This window comes from Antechinus flavipes, chromosome 2, assembly GCF_016432865.1.
Source record: "Antechinus flavipes isolate AdamAnt ecotype Samford, QLD, Australia chromosome 2, AdamAnt_v2, whole genome shotgun sequence".
NCBI lineage: Eukaryota > Metazoa > Chordata > Mammalia > Dasyuromorphia > Dasyuridae > Antechinus > Antechinus flavipes.
The window spans coordinates 573,149,387-573,168,276 of record NC_067399.1 but is presented as its reverse complement, the minus strand read 5'-3'; the positions used below and the strand labels follow the sequence as shown (position 1 = coordinate 573,168,276).

The 18,890-nt window shown below is 37.4% G+C and overlaps 1 long non-coding RNA gene across 1 annotated transcript in view; it reads right to left on the bottom strand.

Annotated features, from left to right (window-relative positions):
• LOC127551435 (uncharacterized) overlaps nt 1–18,890 on the bottom strand; it is a 129,119-nt gene that overhangs the window by 14,654 nt on the left and 95,575 nt on the right. Inside the window, exon 4 of the long non-coding RNA XR_007951087.1 lies at nt 1,993–2,096. This is a non-coding gene — a long non-coding RNA (uncharacterized LOC127551435). The remainder of the gene's footprint in view (nt 1–1,992; nt 2,097–18,890) is intronic.

The window sequence follows — 18,890 nt, the reverse complement described above, 5'->3', positions numbered from 1 at the left end:
CTGCTAGTTCAGTAGGATAAAGCCAAAGTCATGCAGAATATTTGGTGAAGGGGGAAAGAAAAGGGAGGGGCCAAAGAAGTATATTGAAATCTGATTAATGGTTTCTGTGAGTTTAACTCTGTTTCTTAATCAGAATTGGTTATGTCATTCTCTTATTATTTGATTTATACAATATGCATAACAAGATGTGCAATTTACAATTTATAAATTACTATGGATCATATTGTATATAAATATCTATATAGTAATTTATGTACAAATACTTATGTAAATATATATTTACATAACAAATGTTATTCAAATTACCTACATTATAAAATATTTATAAATTTACCTATTAAAAATCTTTATATAAAATAGATTATAATACTTTATAACTAATTATAATGAAAGCAGATCTATATTGTAGGTAAATCTAGGGCCTTCCTTTTTTTTAGAGTTTAAAATAGCTAGAAATAGACTCATGTGTTGTAGAATTTCCAGGGGTATTGAACATCATTTTAAATGGGTTCAGATCCTGCCTCTGATGCTCATTACCTAAGTAGTGTTGGGCGAGTTACATTTTTATTTTTGGTGTCTAGTGACTTCATTTATAGAATGGAATGTGACTGTTTGCTTTTTTGTCCTACTAAGTCCTAGAGCTATGATTCTTTGGTTCTATGACCATTTAGCCTAACTGAGTCACAGAGAGGAGAAATGATTTACTCAAGCCTACACAGATAGTAGATTGAAGACCTAGGTTTCAAATCTGGATGTCCTGACTCCCAGTCCAGTGATCTTTATTCACTATTCCACATATGTTTTCATTTTATCTTATATTATCTAGCTACTACAAAGCTTCAGAGATGACAGGTATTTAGAAAACCCAGGGATGAGCTGCCATAAACTTTTTTTTATTTCTCTCTCTTTTTTTTCATCTTCACCTGATCCTTAACCCCCTATTCCTCCATAGTTTGTCTTTTACAAAAGGGTTGAAAAATAGATCTCTTCTCTGGTACTGTAGGCATCTTTAGTCAAGTTTCCTTCTACGTTATGTTGTTTTTAAATCTCTGTTTTTATCACTGTACTTGAATCTCAAAAGGATTCTGACCTTTGGCTCCCACCTGTAGAAATAACAATAGCGCCAGATGTACTGTACTCTGAGAGTCTGGCAGCAAAAAGGGATTCATATACAGGCAAGTCTTTCACTCTGTCTGAAAATGGAGGTTTACAATAGCCTAGGGGATGGTAACTGGAGCAGCCTCAGCAATGGAGCTCAGTGGGCTGACTGACCTTCCTTCCCTTGCTTCCCTTTCCCCAGCACTGCTGGGAGAACATTAAGTGATCCCATGGGGCCATTGTAAGAGATGGGGTGGAGCTGGGAGAGTGAGTAAAAGGAGTAACATGTCACTCAGCAAATAACACAGGGCTACTGAACTTCTGATAGACTCTTAAAACAAGATGGGTTTGGTTCAGACAAGATGAGAATCTAATTTATTGGCACCTGTTTTGTCTAGAAATCAGACTGGAATCTCATGAGGCAAATTCTGGCTAAAGTTCAGAGCAAACAGTCTTCCTCGTGGTATGGTGCCTGTTCCCAGGTTCAGACAAAACCAGGAAATGTAGAGGCATGTGAATATTTGTACTGAATATACTCTACCTTCTCCAATCTCTATTCCTTACCCCCACCCCAGGTTTTTTCTTCCTTCTCATTCCCTCTGATCCCCTCCCACCCTTAAAACAGACTGCAGTACAGAAAAGAATGGGCTTGATTTGGTTCAAGTCTTGGCCAAGGGCCCTTCCCTACATTATTTATTTGTAGAAATCACCGTTTCCTGCCACTTCAAATAGGCCTACAGGAAATAAAGATTGTCTGGGGTGGGTATTGCAAGGCATGGTTTTACAGGCTATTATGGAAGCAATAGAGAACTTGGTCATGACCTGCTATCTGCACTGTGGGGCACAGGTGCCTGAATCATTTTTCCTAAGCCAAAGCAAATGAAATAAAATTACCTTTTCTTTCAAAGGGTTGTGAAGAGTCTAATCTCATAAATTTACCACATCAGCAGAAGACCTCTCTCACCAAGATCTCTCAAGTGCACATCAGGACAATCAATCTGAAAAAAAAATTTAAGAGAGAATGAACAGGCATTATTATGTAACCAAAAAAAAAAAAAAAAAAAAACAGTCTGGCACATCTCTTCCAAATACTGTAGTTATGAAACCAGCCATATGTATTTCAATGGGTAGCAGCAACTCCTTCTCAATTCAGAGGCATATAACATAACAATGCAATTTACTATTCTGAAATGCCATTAATATATATGTTAGATTCTAAGAGTTTTCAATCCCTATACAAGCAGGAACTTCTTTAAACAGTGTCAAATTTATGCCCGTCATATGGCTAGCTGACTTGCTCCTATACTGGCAACTTATTTTTGCACTAAATTTCATCCTGAATTTTTGTTTGTTGAATGATTAAGCCTGAAGGAATGTGTAATGACAATCAGAGACTGGTTGCCCTAGATTGTCCCAAAAACTTATCTCAGCCAACACAGGAAGCCTCTCCAAGAAAACAGATTTCTATATCATGAGCTGGCTGTTAAGAGGGGAAAAAAAATCACTAGTATAATCACACTTAACATACTAATCTTATTGGACAAAAACTGAAGGGAGAAAAAGGGAAGAGGAGAAAGGAAAAAAGGAAAGAGACAGAAAAGTGGTGAGGAGAAAAAGAGAAATAAAATGAATTGAGAGAAGAGAAAGGAATGAGGAAAAAAGAAAAATAGAAAAGGAAATGGGGAAAGAGAAAAGGAGAAATAAGGCTAGAAAAAAGGGAAAGAAGAAAAAAGATAAAGTATAAGGAAATGATAAGGAAGAAAAAGAGAAAGAAAGAAAAAGGAAAGAAAGGGAAAGAAAGAAAAAAAGGAAGGAAGGAAAGAAAGAAAGAAAGAAAGAAAAAGGAAGGAAAGGGAAAGAAGAAAAAGGAAGGAAGGAAGGAAGGAAAGAAAGAAAGAAAAAGGAAGGAAGGAAGGAAAGAGAAAGAAAGAAAGAAAGAAAGAAAGAAAGAAAGAAAGAAAGAAAGAAAGAAAGAAAGAAAGAAAGAAAGAAAGAAAGAAAGAAAGATATGAGAAAAGAAAAGATAAAAGGAGAGAAAACAGAAAGAGAACAAAACCAGAGAGGGGAAAGAGAAGGGAAAATAAGAGAAAGGGAAGAAACATAAGAGATAGAAGAGAAGGCAGGAGATAAAAAAGAAGGAAGCGAAAAGGAAGGAGAAGGGGAGGTTTTTTTGTTTTTGTTTTTGCATAAGTGAAAAATTATTCATCATTTGCCAGGGAGCAACTGACTTAATTACTCTATAAAGACACCAATAATAAAAAAGGCAGGGTTAGGATTAGGGAGCTTTTTGGAGCAGGATGGAGAATAAAGTGCTTTCAAAAAGACTCCTTCTTCCTTTATTTTCCCTTAAGTGACATCTCCAAGTCTGTGAGAAAGTATTTTTTAAAAATATTTTTGAGCCACTATTCCTTCATTCAAATCTTCTTTTGATAATTCATTATGTACTGAAGATAAATTAAATAACTTTAGCTTAAACCAGTTTTCTCTAACTCTGCAGAATCCAACCAAACCTTTCCTTTGGAATTACTTTCCATCAACCCTGTTCTGTGTGTGTGTACATAGTTACTGTTATACTGTCTCCCTCACTTAATGTTATTCTTTAACTATAAATGGCAATTAATAATAATATTAAAGTTAGTATTTACATAGCACTTTAAGTTTGTAAAACATACCATAAGTTAACTTATTTGTTTCCTAAGGGCAGGGATCTTGTATCTGTCTTGCTTTGTGTCTCTAATGTTTAACACAGCTCCTGGTACTACAAGGACCAGGCCTATCAATCAATGCAAACATTTTATTATCATTTTACTTTGAAATAAAAATTTTCAATCCTATTTTTATTTTCTTTGCAATACAGATTTTTTTAAAAAGAATGCATTGTATCAATTGATATAGCTTGATCTTTTGCAGTATTCTTATATTCCAATTCTAAAAAGAATTTATTAATTTATTATTTATTAATAATTTAAAAATAAATGTTTATTGACTAATTTCCAGATTCACTGGAAAGGTTTTAAATATAGGTCCAACCAAGGAGTAGGGGACAACATAGCACTGATACTGGACTTGGAGTCAGAGGATCTGGATTCAAATTCCCATTCTCTCAGTGATCTTCTCATCCAGTCTTCCCCCATTCTGCGGATGAAAAAATGGAGAGCAAGATGGGGAAGTGGCTTCTCCCTTTTGGTTCTAAAGCAATGCTTCTATGGCCATACTGCTGTCTAAGAACAAGTGAATTCAGAGAGCCTGGGCAGATATCAGATTATTAGATTTTTTTGGCTGCAGGAAATCATGAAGTGGGCCCATTAAGGCCCTGGAGGGGTTGTGATCTCCAGTTAAGGGAGGGCCCACTTAGATAAAACCACAAATCGTTTGAAGTGTTGCAATAAGAGCCACTGTGTGATTGCTGCTGCTATTTGAAAGGAGTTCTGCCAGATGGCTCCCAGAAAAGTAGGTTATCTGGTTCTTTTGGCTGTTGTTAACAGGTTGATACGTGAAATTGATTTTGGCTCCCTATTCTCAGCTTCCCTGCCAGGCTCAGATGAATGAAGAAACTTGTTACTGCTTTTTCAGTGGGAATGGCACTTGGTGTGTCAAAATACTATCTTCTCACAAGGGTTTCATGACACGAATTCAGTAGTACTAACAAGTAATTCTAATTTGTATAGCCAGTACATATTAAAGAGCACTTTTCTTTAACCCAAGAAGGTAACCTCAAGTCCATATAAGAAATATTATTTATATTTTACAGAGGAAGAAGCTGAAGTATAAGCAAGTTAAGAGAGATTCCCAGAGGGTACCACAGATATTTGGAAAAGACTCTCAAAAATCAGCTCTCAGGAAGACTAGTCCACATCTTTGCTCTCCTATTTACTCCCTATGTGATTATGAGCCCTCACTTTACTACCCTGAGACTCAGTCCTCTCATCTATAAAAAGAATGAGGTACAGCAGGCAGTTGATACAGTAGACAGTTTCCTCTAGTCAACTTGCCCTAGAGACAAAGCAGTACAAACATGGCCTTCAAAATTTACTACTGGTATAACATTGGGCAAGTCCATAGGCCTAACTTCCATGGACCTTATTTTCTTCATCTGAAAAATGAAGGGATCAATCTAGATGAGCCTCTGTGGCTTCTTTCTAGGTCTGTGACCATAAAGTCCCATCCAGTTCTGAATTCTAGAATCTTGTGATGATTTAACAATAATCACTTAGAAGTTATTGAAGCAACTGGAAAAAGTAGAATACTTTGGAAGAGTGGCGATGAACAAAATTCTTATTGAATTGAGCCTAAGGATTTGGGTTTTAATTAGAATCCGCAACTTAGCTAACTGGATTTTGGCCCTCTGAATCTCAGATTCTGTTATCCCATTTTTCTTACTTCATATAGGGGTGTAAAAAAGGACCCCTGGGGCAGCTAGATATTGCAATGGATAGAGCACTAGCCCTGAAGTCAGGAGGACCCGAATTCAAATCTGACCTCAGACACTTAATACTCACTACCTGTGTGACCCTGGGCAAGTCACTTAACTCCAATTGCCTCAGCAAAAAAATAAAAAATAAAATAAAAAAGGAGTCCTGCTTGAGTAACTGACAACTCCCACTTATATAGCTTGTTATAGCATACAAACCCTGTGAAGAGGTTAAATCAGAATTTATTTTCTAGGTGAAAATACTAAGGCACCAAGAGGTTGTTATCATACTAAGCACAAAAGAAATGGAGTCTAGAATTGAATCTAAACCTTTAGATTAATTCAACAGTATTTTTTCCCATTATACCATGAAACTCCAATTTAAAGCCCTAGATGCTTGGTTTCTAGGCATAAAGCCTGGAAGAACCACTGTATAAGGATGTAGGGATAGTATTCCAAACCACAACACAGACTAGTTCGAAAAGCATAAGGTCAGAAAGGGAAAGATTCAGGGAACTCCCTTCCGATGGTCTTGAACTTTGAAATTCCATTCATTTACCACAATCTTTACCTTCTACCTCTTTTTCTCTCTTACTCCCCTCAAATTATTTCTCCACTGACCTTAAGGATATCCCATGATTCCTTGATATTTTCTCAATCTGTCAAAACTGATTCTGGGCCCATTTCCCTCCCTCTCCCAAGCTTGTCCTGATGTTGAACCATTTCAATAATATTTTCTCCTCTATCTTTGAATTTTCTTCTGTGATTCCTGTTTCATGATCCCCAATCCTAGGAAGCACCTACCATGCCCTCCCCATTCCCTACCCCACCCCTGCAGCATCTTCATCTGATTGGCTAATTCTTCTCAGAGCCTCCATTATAAAGAAAACACTCAGGACAGCCATATTATTATTTCTCTCTAGGCTGCACATCTTGCTCTTCAGATTTTCTTTACCATTTTGTAGAAAAATGCCCCAGAGCAAGATATCAGAAATCTCTCCTCAATTTTCTTTAATTGTTGTCTTCCCCTATTAAAATATAAACTCTTTGAGAGCAGGAACCGTATTGCTTTCTTCTTATGTTTGTATTCCTGGTGCTTAGCAAAGTGTCTGGCACATAGTAAGTGCTTAATGCTCATTGACTTGACTTGAAGAAACATTGTTGGAAAAAAATCTATGTATGTATACATGTGTATATATTTATGTATATATACACATTTATAGGGAGAAGAATATATGTATACACACACACACACACACACACACACACACACACACACACTTTTCTTTAGCTCTGACCACTGACAAAAAAATCTCTGCTCCCTCCACAGGTTCACAGATTTTGCACAAGCATACATATAACATAAACATACACACATGAACACACACACTCTAATGCTTACACTACCATTGATAATGCACATGTCTCAACATGTATTAATCATCCTTAACAAATCTTTGGGTCTGTTGTTCATGTTCTCAGAATATTTTCTCCCCTGCCTGGTTTGTTGCATTATTGGTTTTCTCTCTTACACTCTTGTATTGAAGCAGGAGAGGATTGTACTTGTCCCCAACACTTTTCCAAGTTTTTCACTCGTTCCAGGCTTGTTTATCTCAGTCCAGAGTGAGCACTAGATAATAGCTATATGGATGAGGCACAGTTTACAATGATAATAAAAGCAGCTCACATTTTTAGAGCTTTACAATTTGCAAAATACTTTTCCTCATTTCAATCCTATGAAGTCATTGGTGTTGTTCAGTTATTTCAGTAGCGTCTGACTCTTTGTGACCCCATGTGGGGTATTCTTGGCAAAGATGCTGCACTCGTTCTCCATTTCCTTCCCCAGTTCATTTTAGAGGTGTGGAAACTGAGACAAACAGGGTTATATGATGTTTCCAGACTAGTAAGTATCTGGGGCCAGATTTGAAGCTTGGCTTCAGTTTAATTCTTCTGTAAAAGAAGGTCAATCTGTGACTCTGTGAAACCAATTTCTGGTCCTGATTCTGACACTAATTAACCATAATTAGAGTCGGTTAATATCACAGTGGAGAGCATATTGGACCTGGAGTCAGGCAGACCTGAATTGAAATCTAACTGTCAAGATTTACTAGCTCTATGACCTTGCACAAGTCACTTAACAACTGTTTGCCTCAGTTTCCTCAAATAAAAAATGCACCTACCTCACAGGTTTGTTGTGAGGATAAAATGAGCTATTATTTGTTCCAAAAAAAAAAAATGTACTTAACATACTTCCTGGCACACATGATAGACACTATATAAATACTATCTCTTGTCCTTTTTCCTCCCTCCATAGGCATCTTGGACTGTAATGGGCTGAGGTTCGAGTTGATGCACTGAGGTCCCAAGCACATGAGGCTAAATAGTAATTGGACCATACTCTATTTATATATATATATATATATATATATATATACTTGGAGAAAGAATGGCCCCTGCCCATTCTTTGTGCAAATCCTAATGTGTTGTATAGGAAATGACAATTTTGCTGGGTAGAGGCAGGGGAGTGGAAAGGGAAGCGGAAAGAGAGACCGCTGGCTGGTTTCTTGACACACATGCTCACATTGCTATCACGACCCCCTTCACCTGCAATCCCCCTTCATCTCTGCTAGCTGGCTTCCTGTCACAGCTGCCCATATTGCTATCGCAATTCCCCCTTCACCTCAAAAAGAATAAAGATTGAAGATTTTCCCCTTAACCTGAATTCCTGACTCCGGCTGATTTTAAATACGCGGTCATCACATTTGACGCCCAAGCATGGGAACCAAGAACCCTACTTTCACTGAAGAAGTCTCCAGTGATCAGGAACTTAGGTGAGTATTGTAATAGATGAACAGGGAACTTATTTTCTTAAAGACTAAACTAGTAACCTTTTTTGGCTGAAATGGGACAGATGCTAGCAAAAGATTCTCCACCCCCACCCAAAAGTGGCACTATAGAAAGTATGCTTAAGCTGATAGAAGGACAAGGGCTACTTATAACTTGGGAACAGATAGCTAGACTTCTGGGTACATTAAAATGCACCTCCCCTTGGTTCTTAGAGGAAGAGCAAATCTCTCCAGATAATTGGGCATTAATTGGGCAACAGCTCTCCGCATATTACAACGAAAATGGTCCTTGTTCAATTTCCATCAAGGCATTCTATTTATACAATATAATACAGTTGGCCTTAAAGAACCCTATAAGTTATAGAAAAAAGAAAAGCTCTAGGAATAGCCAAATGGGGAAGCCTGAGATAAAGGAGGAAGCCAAAGAACAGATTAATGACCATATCCCCACAGGGCAAGTAAGGCTCAAGGGTGTGGTGAATCTGAGGCAACTTCAGCCCCACCTAAGGAGCAGGTAATTGAGTCTCCTCCATCAACTCCACCCTCCGGGATGGAGGGAGGAGGAGTAGTGGGGGGGGAGGGGGGGAGCAGTGACAGCGCCAGCACCCCCCCCCCCTCCAGCCAGCATTCAGCCACTGATTGCAAAAGGGACTAATTAAGGCCAAAGCGGAAGGGAGAGATGTATTGGAATTTCAACACCACATTTTTCCTGTAATTCAACAGTTTAATTCTTCAGGTCAAGAAAGCAGAAAATATGCTCCTTTTGATATAGAAATCCTTAAAGACCTGAAAAAGGCTTGCACTCTTTATGGGGCTACATCAGCTTATGTTAAGATGTTATTACAGAATTTGGCTTTTGAAATCTTGACCCCTAATGACTGGAAATCTATAGCAAGGGTATGCCTAGAACCTGGACAAAACTACTTGTGGCTTTCTGAATGTAGTGAGCTCTGTAGGATACAAGACCAACAAAATAGTCAAAGTGGAGTTCATGCTGCAATTACTAACAGGTGAAGGTTCCTATGCAGATGTCGCAGTACTGATTAATTATTCTATAGCAGCATATGAGCAAATTGCTGCTAATGCTATCAAAGCATGGGTTTCTCTCCACAATAAAGATGACAAGGGTGAGGCCTTCACAAAAATAACACAAGGGCCAAATGAACCCTTTTCTGACTTTGTGGGATGTTTGCAGACAACTATCACAAGAACAAATGGGGAAAATGCAGTAACAGACATTTTGATAAGGCAACTTGCTAAGGAAAATGCTAATGAGGTTTGCAGAAGAATTATACTAGGACTGCACAAGGATGCTCCTTTAGAGGAGCTCATAAGATGCTGTGCCACAGTGGGCACAAATGCTTCTTATACCCAAACAATGTTGAATATGGAAAGACAGGGTCCCTTCTTGGGAAAAGAATTCTAGAGAAACTCATAGATGTTTTCAGTGTGGAAAAGTTGAACATTTGAGAACTCATTGAAGATATGGAGATAGAATGAGAAGACAGGTTGAGAGAATAAAACTCAAAACCCCATGTCCAAAATGTAACCGAGGCTTTCACTGGGCTTCTGAATGTAGATTGACCCAGAGAAATAAGAGGCAGAGCCCAGCTTCAAGGTATCAATCAAAAGATAGGTGGGGCATGATAGCAACTGAGGTTACACCCAGAGAGTCTTTAGAAATTCAGGACTCTGATGTCATCAACTAACAGAAAAGCAATCAGGATTACAGTTGGGGAAGTTACAGGCCTTTTAACACAACAGGGCAGTGTCCATTGCAAACAGCTCCACAATCTTTAGATAATCACCAGGTGATGTGGAGAGATCCAGAAAGTGGTAAATAGAAGGGAATTAGATAGGTTAACTGCTTGGGGAAGAGGATTTGCTTGTATTTTTACAGGAGGAGAAGAAATCAAATGGGTGCCAATGCCATATTCGCCTTGTCCATCGCAGAGAGACAGAGCAGACCCTTGAAACGAAGGAGAAGACCCAAGAAATATTGGGTGGTTCTCTTGCTGATTGTGCTCGCCATTGAAAGAGCGTGGCAGTTATGGCGTTTGACTCATGGACATAGAAAATTGTTGGTCTTCAAAACCCTCAGGAATCTTTGGATTCTCTGAGACATGATAAGATTGTTGTAGGACTTGAAAACCCTCAGGAATCATTGGATTTTCTGAGACATAAGATTGTTGTAGAACTTGAAAACCCTCAGGAATCATTGGATTCTCTGAGACATGATAAGATTGTTGTAGAACTTGAAAAACCTCAGGAATCATTGGATTCTCTGAGACATGATAAGATTGTTGTAGGACTTGAAAACCCTCAAGAATCATTGGATTCTCTGAGACATAAGACTTGAAAGCCCTCAGGAATCATTGGATTTTCTGAGAAATGATAAGACTGTTACAGGACTTCAAAATCTGCTAGAATCATTGGATTCCCTAATACATAAAAAGACTTTTGCAGGACTTCAAAAACTTTGGAGGATCATTGGATTCCCTGACATGTGAAGCAATGGACAATAGATTGGCTTTGGACTATCGGGTGCTGAAGAAGGCGTATGTGTGACTGCTGTTTACATACCCTCCTTCTAGGACTTCTGGCAACCTTTTACAACACTATGTTGATTTATATTGTTTGTTATACCATTACTTGCGTGTACGATTCATGTTTGTTACACCACATCAAGCCTGCACTGACTGTGGGGAGAGTCATCATTAATAGCTTCTGTGTTATTGCTGTGTGCTGTGTAATACCTCCCATGCTGATGGGTTTGTGCATACCTGTTTCTAATAAGACTCTTTAGCCCAGAAACCTGCTAGCAACCCCCACTTCCCTTTGGTGCTTTTCACCTCCCTTCCTGAGAAGTCAGGGAGGGTGTGATCACCTCCCCTTGGGGGCTCTGACCTCCCTGAGGAGTCAGGGATGGCATGACTACTTGTGTTCTAAAACAAAAGAAAGAGGGAGATGTAATGAGCTGAGGCTTAAGTTGATACACTGAGGTCCTAAGTACATGAGGCTAAATAGTAATTGGACCAAACTCTATCAATATATATACTTGGAGAAAGAATGGCCCCCACCCACTCTTTGTGCAAGTCCTGATGTGTTGTATAAGTAATGACAATTTTGGTGGGTGGAGGTAAGGGAGGGGAAAGGGAAGCAGAAAGAGAGACCGCTGGCTGGTTTCTTGACACAGCTGCTCACATTGCTATCGCGACCCCCCTTCACCTGCAATCCCCCTTCACCTCTGCTAGCTGGCTTCCTGTCGCAGCTGCCCATATTGCTATTGCAATCTCCTTCATCTCAAAAAGAATAAAGATTGAAGATTTTTCCCTTAACCTGAATTCCTGACTCCGGCTGATTTTAAATACATGGTCATCACATTAGACAATTTATTTCACTTCTCTGAATACTAGTTTGCTCCTATATAAATAAAAGGGTTTGATTAAATAACCTCAGAGGTATTTTTCAATTCTGGTATTTTGGGGATAGAGATAAAAGTGACAAAAAAAATCCAACAGAATTATTGGCCAGACCCTCATTTAGAAAATAATACTATTAGTCAATAAAGCTTTACTGATTTCATCATTTTATAAAATAAATCTGGTGAAGAAGTAAATGAGTTAAAGATGAAACTGTAAAACTATACTTCTGGGGATCTCAACCTTCCTCTCTCATGACTAGATAAAATCTAACCACAAAGTAAATAAGAAAGAAGTTAAGGAGGTGAATAGAATTTTAGAAAAATTATGTATGATAAACCTCTGGAGAAAAATGAATGGGGATATAAAGAATATACCATTTTCTCAGCAGTACATAGCACCTACACAAAAATTAACTATGAATTAGACCATAAAAACTTTATAATCAAATACAGAAAGGCAGAAGTATTAAATGCATCCTTTTTCAGATAATAATGCAATAAAATTACATTTAATGAGGTCCATGTAGAGATGGATTAAAAATTAATTGGGAACAAAATAAATATGATGGTAAATTTTTTTTTAAAACCCTATTTAATCTGGAGTCTGACAATTACACAGAGGAAGCAGATTTTTAACTGGTGGCTCTCTTTTAAGTATTATATTTTAAGTATTGTATTTTAAGGCCAATTAGCATCCAGTAAAATCATAATTATAAAGTTGGAAGGGGCCTTAGAAGTCATCCACTTTAGCTTACTGTTCAACCCTGTAATCCCTTCTAAAACATCCCTCATATATGTCCATCCAGACTTCATTTTAGCATTTCAAATTAGCATTAGATAATAAATTCAAATTGCTTCAAAAACCTTAACACACTATGTAATGCTCTCTTTATAGAAAGGCAGCTATGTGGTACAATGGATAAAGCTTCCTGAAGTCAGGAAGATTCATCTTTCTGAGTTCAAATCTACTTTCAGACACTAACCTGCTATGTGACTAGGCAAGTCACTCCATCCTATTTGTCTCAGTTTTCTCATCTGTAAAATGAGTGGAGAAGGAATGGAGAAAGAAAAGCCACTTTAGTATCTTTACTAAGATATCTCCTAATGGGATAAGACAAGACAGAATAACAAAATGCTATCTTATTATTTGAAGATAGCAGCCCTATTCTCACCTTCTTGTATCTTTTCTTTTTATAGGTGGAACATTTCTAGTTCAATCCTCATAATATAGTTTCTAAAGTCATTATCTCCCTGATCTTCCTTTTCCAGATGTTCTCTGATTTATCACTATTCCCTATTAAACTGTGGCACCTAAAACTGGACTCAATAAGCCAGATATGCTATGACCAATATGGAGAACAGTGAGATTATTACCTTCTTTGCTCTGGACATTCTGATTATAATAATGAAGCTTAGTCTGACTTAGCTTTAAAAAAATATGTATCTTTTTAATTTATTACAGAGGATGAGGTGAGCCTGTATATGGAATAACTATAATACCTAGGTTCTGCAAGAGAAACCATCAAATGGACATTTGGCATTTTCTCTCTGCTAAGGATCTGAGTCAGTGTTTCACTTCTATTTTAAACATTAAAACTCCTTCCAAGTCAACGATACAAGTAACCCGATGAGAGTAATGGGATTTGGTAATAATATTCTGTACCTGTTAAACTGGCCATACTAGAAACTTACAGACTCTACTGAAGAGAAAGTCAGGAATTTTCCAGCCAATTTGGAATATGAGTAGTGGAATAGAAAACCCTGATCATTTCACCTCAGTCTCACTACGTATCTACTAATAAGGTCCAACTAAACCAAGTTCATTTGTTCCAGTGCACCCTGGCTATTTTTCTCTCTGCTCTCATTTTCCTAAGGATACTCAAAGATTGGTGAGTTCTTTCTTTTGTTAGAGAGTAGTGAAAGCAGGATTATTTCCCCAAATGTTGGCAATGCCCTACGACTTATGGAAAGACACGGAGATTTGGAGTTGAGACTCTATTTATTGAATCCAAATTTAATTATCATCAAGAATTTATCAAACCAGAAGCAAGCCAAACTCTGACTAAACATAATGATTAATCTTGGTCCCAGAAAACAAATAACAAAAGGTGCCTCCCTTTATATCTATTATCCTCTTGGCAGAAAGGTGGTGGAGTTGTGGGGCAGGGATGAGGGAAAGGAAATTGAAAATATAATCAAAGATAGCTATTTATCAGTTATGCTAGAGTAGAGTACTACATCTGGAAGTGATGGTTATGTGAAAGCAAAAAGGATGGATAAATAAAATTAAATAATTCATTAGGAACATGCTTTATCCAATTCACACAAAGATGGTGACTGTTGTAATAAAGCACATTGCCAATTTGGGCTGGGAAGGAGGGATACAGAGCACACACAGCCATAAACCTGAGCTGTCGCCTCAATGGTCAATAAAATTGGAGCTTTTGCTTTTAATATGTCATTAAATGAACTACTGATTTAACTCTAGGATTTGCCTCTAATCTATTAAGAGGTTTTTGTGATTAACTGCTCAGAAATTATAACCTAGTTGTTTATAATCCCTCTAGCCTACCTTGCTACTTCTCAAAGATTTTATTTTGTACAAGGCTAGAAAGACTTTTATAGGAATTTTTATGGAAAACCTGACATATTAAGGTAGGCTCACAGTCTACTCAGATGAATATAGATTTGAAAAAGGAGATCAGCTTAATGGAAAGAACATTGACCACAGACTGGGATTTGGGGGTCAGGTCCCTGTTCTGATATTTATTAGCTTTGACTAGGGCCAAGTAACCTCTTGTCTGTGAAACTTGGTCTCCTGTTCTACATAATATTGGTGGAAATAGATCTTGTATATTTACTTACACAGAGTTTTTCATAAATTCATAGTCATAGATTAAAATCTGAAGGCACCTCACAGACCATCTAGTCTAACTTCTTTACAGAAGAATAAATTTGAGGCTCATGGAGAGTAAGTCAAATCAACAGGCATTTATTATCAAACACAGAGCTAAACTCTGGGGCTATAAAAAAAAAAAAAAACAAACACAAAAAACCCAATCTCTATTCTTGAGGAGTTCACAATTTAGTTGGAAAAGAGTGCTAAATGACCTCTATTTAGCTCAATTCTCTCACTTTACAGATAAGGAAATGGAGGGCCAGAGAACGGACTTTGCCCAAGGTCACATAGTAAGGAAAATGTTTTCTAAAAAGCTTTATCTCTATGACTTCTTATTATTGTCATGGAGTGAAGATAATCTTGCTATATGCCCTTGAACATAAGCTCTAGAAAGTCCTATCCATCTAGAAAATCTTTAAGAATCAGACAGTGATAGACTCATAGTGTTTGGCACATAGTAAGAACTTAATAAATGCTTACTGACTTGATTCTATATTTATCACCGGAGGACTGGCATAGCTAAGTTAAGCAAGGTTCACTTCTAGGAAATTAGACCAAAAGTAGATTTTCTTTTTCAGCTAAAATAAATGCAAACACAAAGGACATTGGAGATGGGGAAGGCATAGAGAAATCTATGGAGGTGAAAGGAAAAATCAAACTGATGAAAATGAAGTTCCTTGAAATAATTAAATGAGTGATCATTATTCAGGGGCTGCATCATAATCTTTAAGTTCTGGCCAGAGGATTATCTGATAATAATGATTTAAGGAAGCACTTTATATATAACAATAGTTAGTATTTATATAGTGATAACATTTGGAAAACACTTTATAAATATTATTTTATCTATGCTGTTTGTCCTTCATGATTCCATGATATACAAGTTAGTTGGATTTGGGTGAGGGAGAATTGTGCAAGGATATTTTATCTTAACAATCTTGGAAGGTAGACTGTTATTCTCCTATAGGTGAAGAAACTTTGGCAGAAAAAAGTTAAATAACTTGCCCAAGGTAATATTACTGTAAGTGGATATATTTGAACTTAAATATTTCCCAGTCCTGGTCCAGAGTTTTAGACACCTAGCTGCCATATTACTTTATCTAACCCTCCCAGAAAGCCCGGGATGCTATTATTCTTTTCTCATCTATTTTATAGATGAGGAAACATGAGCTTAGAAAAGTTGTGACTTGCTCAAGATCACACAAATAAGTGTTTGAGGAAGATTCAAATTCAGGAATCTTTAACACCAAGCCCAGTACTCTCCACTAATACTTGGCTTCTCTTCCATGCAAAAAAATAAATGAAGAGGCAGATAGATACTCAAGAAAGAATGAGACGTTAAGAATAGTGTCAGAAAAGCTAAAACCTTGAATAAACTAAAACTTGTGAAAAATAGCCAAGTTCCAAAAGGGGCATTCTTTTCAAAGCTATCCTTAAAGAAAGAAGAATAAGACCAGAATGAAATGGTAAAGAGATGACAAATGACAGCAAGAAGGAAGACAAATTAACCTACAAGTGTGAGCTGATGACTAGCTTAATGTGAGGGTCAGCTAGCTGGACCAGTGGATAGAGACAGAGGGCTTAGAATCAGAAGACTCGTCTCCCTGAGTATTAGCTGTATGACTCCAGACAAGTCACTTTATCCTAATTGTGAAATACGCTGGAGAAAGAAATGGCAAACTAATTTTTTTTTTTTTGCCAAGAAAATCCTGAATAGGTCAAGAAGAATCAAACATGGCTGAGAAAACAACTAATATATACCAAACATTATGCTATGTGTTTTGACTACCAATAGGAAAAGGAGACAGATCTTACTCTAAAGGAGTTTACATTCCAATTATATAAAAGACATTTTAGGCAGGGCAGACTACAAGGCTGAAGATGACTTTTGGGGGAATCAGTAAATTGAAAAACAGCGAGTGCTCAGTTCTGTGGTGGGCATGGAAGTAGGGCACATGGTAAGACATAGTAAGGATATGTTGGTAGAGCAGAAAATAAGGCCTGCCATCCTTTACCTGACCAGATCAATTACATTTGTTGACTCCCATATCATATAAACAGGGTGAGCAACTTTCTTTCTCCAGGAGGTCCAGATGTTCCAGGTTTAGGGGAGGGGGGCAAGGGAAGACAAGGAAATAGGCACACCTGGTGGCAGGAAGATGGACACTATGGGGTCCATAAGAAAGGAGCAAAAAGAAGGTATGGCTTAAAGACAGTACTCCCCCTCCCCACATTGAGGGTTTTCATCATTGTTGGAAATACTGAATCAAAATGTGAATGGCAACCTGTCAGAGATATTATAGAGGATAGTCCTTTCTGGAGTAGAAAGTTGAACTTGATACCTAAAATCCCCTTCAACTTTAAGGTTCCATAATTCTATCATATTTTTCCAGCAAATAAAAAGCAATACTGTGACAATTCCCCTTCACATTTGCAACTAGAGAATGCAAAGAGATTAAATTTAAAGGTACCACAGAAAAAAGATCACTATGAGAAGGAAGAGGGTAAGCTCACCACTTGTGTACCTATTCTATATTATCACTGGAATTTCATTGAATGAAAAAAAAAATTTCAAGTTGAAACACATGTGTATGTCAGTGAGTTTTCCTAGGCATCTTCTCCCCTTCCAATACTCCCTGTCATAGACTCATAGAATGTCAAAACTGGATTGGACTTTGGACATCACCCGGCTTAAACCCCTCATTTTCCATATGGAGAAACTCTGGTCCATAGGCAGGAAGTAGCTAAGAACACACTGTCATTTACCTTCACCAAATGCATCTGATTTCCCTGGAACACAGATTTCTATGAACAAAAGAAAAGGGGAGGGAAATTGATTCACCATCCTTTAGGTCTAATGCCTGATTTTCTTGGACCTGCCCTTGATTCTTTAAAGGCCGATGCTAATTTCACGGCTGGAAGAACCAAAGAGTTAGAGGAGCTCATTAAAGATGCCCTGGCAGTGTTTGCTGAGCTGAAATTAGGCCCAGTGTGCTGGATGAAGTTCAGTGAGCGTCAGTTGCATTTGTCTAAGATCTTCCAATAGCTTCAGCTGGAAAAAGTTATTCTCTGCTTTTCCTCTTTAAAATTGGAATGGGTTGTCATGGTTGTGGATCAGCTGCTGCATTTCTGAACCAGGGAAAAGGAGCTCCTAATTCTCCAATTTCTTCTACTCCAAATGGAGAGAAAAGCACTAGAGTACCAGCCCAGGGTGAATGAAACTGGACATACTGAGGGAAAAGAGTTGTTGTTACTTAAGTAAAGATTATTTGAAATAACTATCTCTTCTAAAGATGAAAGAGTTATGGAATGATCTATTGAGAAGCTTTGGTCACATTAGGAGCTTAACAGAGATGAATGTTTCATCTTTCAGGCAATAATAATCCACAGTTCTTATTTTTTAAAAAAAGATGCTTATTGTCATTATAAGCAAGACTGTCAATCACATTGGCAAAGTGATTAGAGCTTCTTTGGATACTTGCTGTATTTTTTATTTTTTTAGACTCAGAAGAACAAAAACTAGAGCCTTAAATGTTCTCCTCAAACTTAGCATCTCTCTGTATATTGAATTAATATAGAAAAATATTATATTGATATTATACATATTAAAATTATAAAAGACTCTGTGACAGATTTGTAATTTTGTTCAGTGTCGTATAAAATAGCAACATTTGGTAAAGTAAAAATCAGAGAGACATAAACTCACATAAAGGCCAATATCATGACGGCAGTCCTATCCCAGAGTACAAGGAGTTAAAAATGGCATTCGAGACATGACTAGAGAGATGTATAACCAGAGAAGGAGGTGAACTGGTCATGTAGTGAGAACAAGAGATAAAAGACTGACAGCTGCTCTTTTGCTTGCCTTGAGATAGTAAAGAACTAGATAAAGTTCTCTAGGCCATTGAGTTCTCTAAATTCATACAGAAAAGTTTTGGAAAAGATATGAAAAGTTCACAGCTTTATATGCAATCCTCTTCTTTGGATGTTGAAATGTTCATTTCTATTTATAATGTTAAGTTCATAACAAAAAAGAAAATGTATTTTTAAAAAATGAAGATATGGTCAAGAATGGTACAACATGAGATAATATGGAATGGTTTCTGACTGGGTAGAAATAGGGAAAATGAAGCCTAAAAAATGGGATTATTCTTTTCATTTCTGACTTATCTTCCTTGGCTTCCTTTGGTTCTCTGCTAAAATCCTATCTTC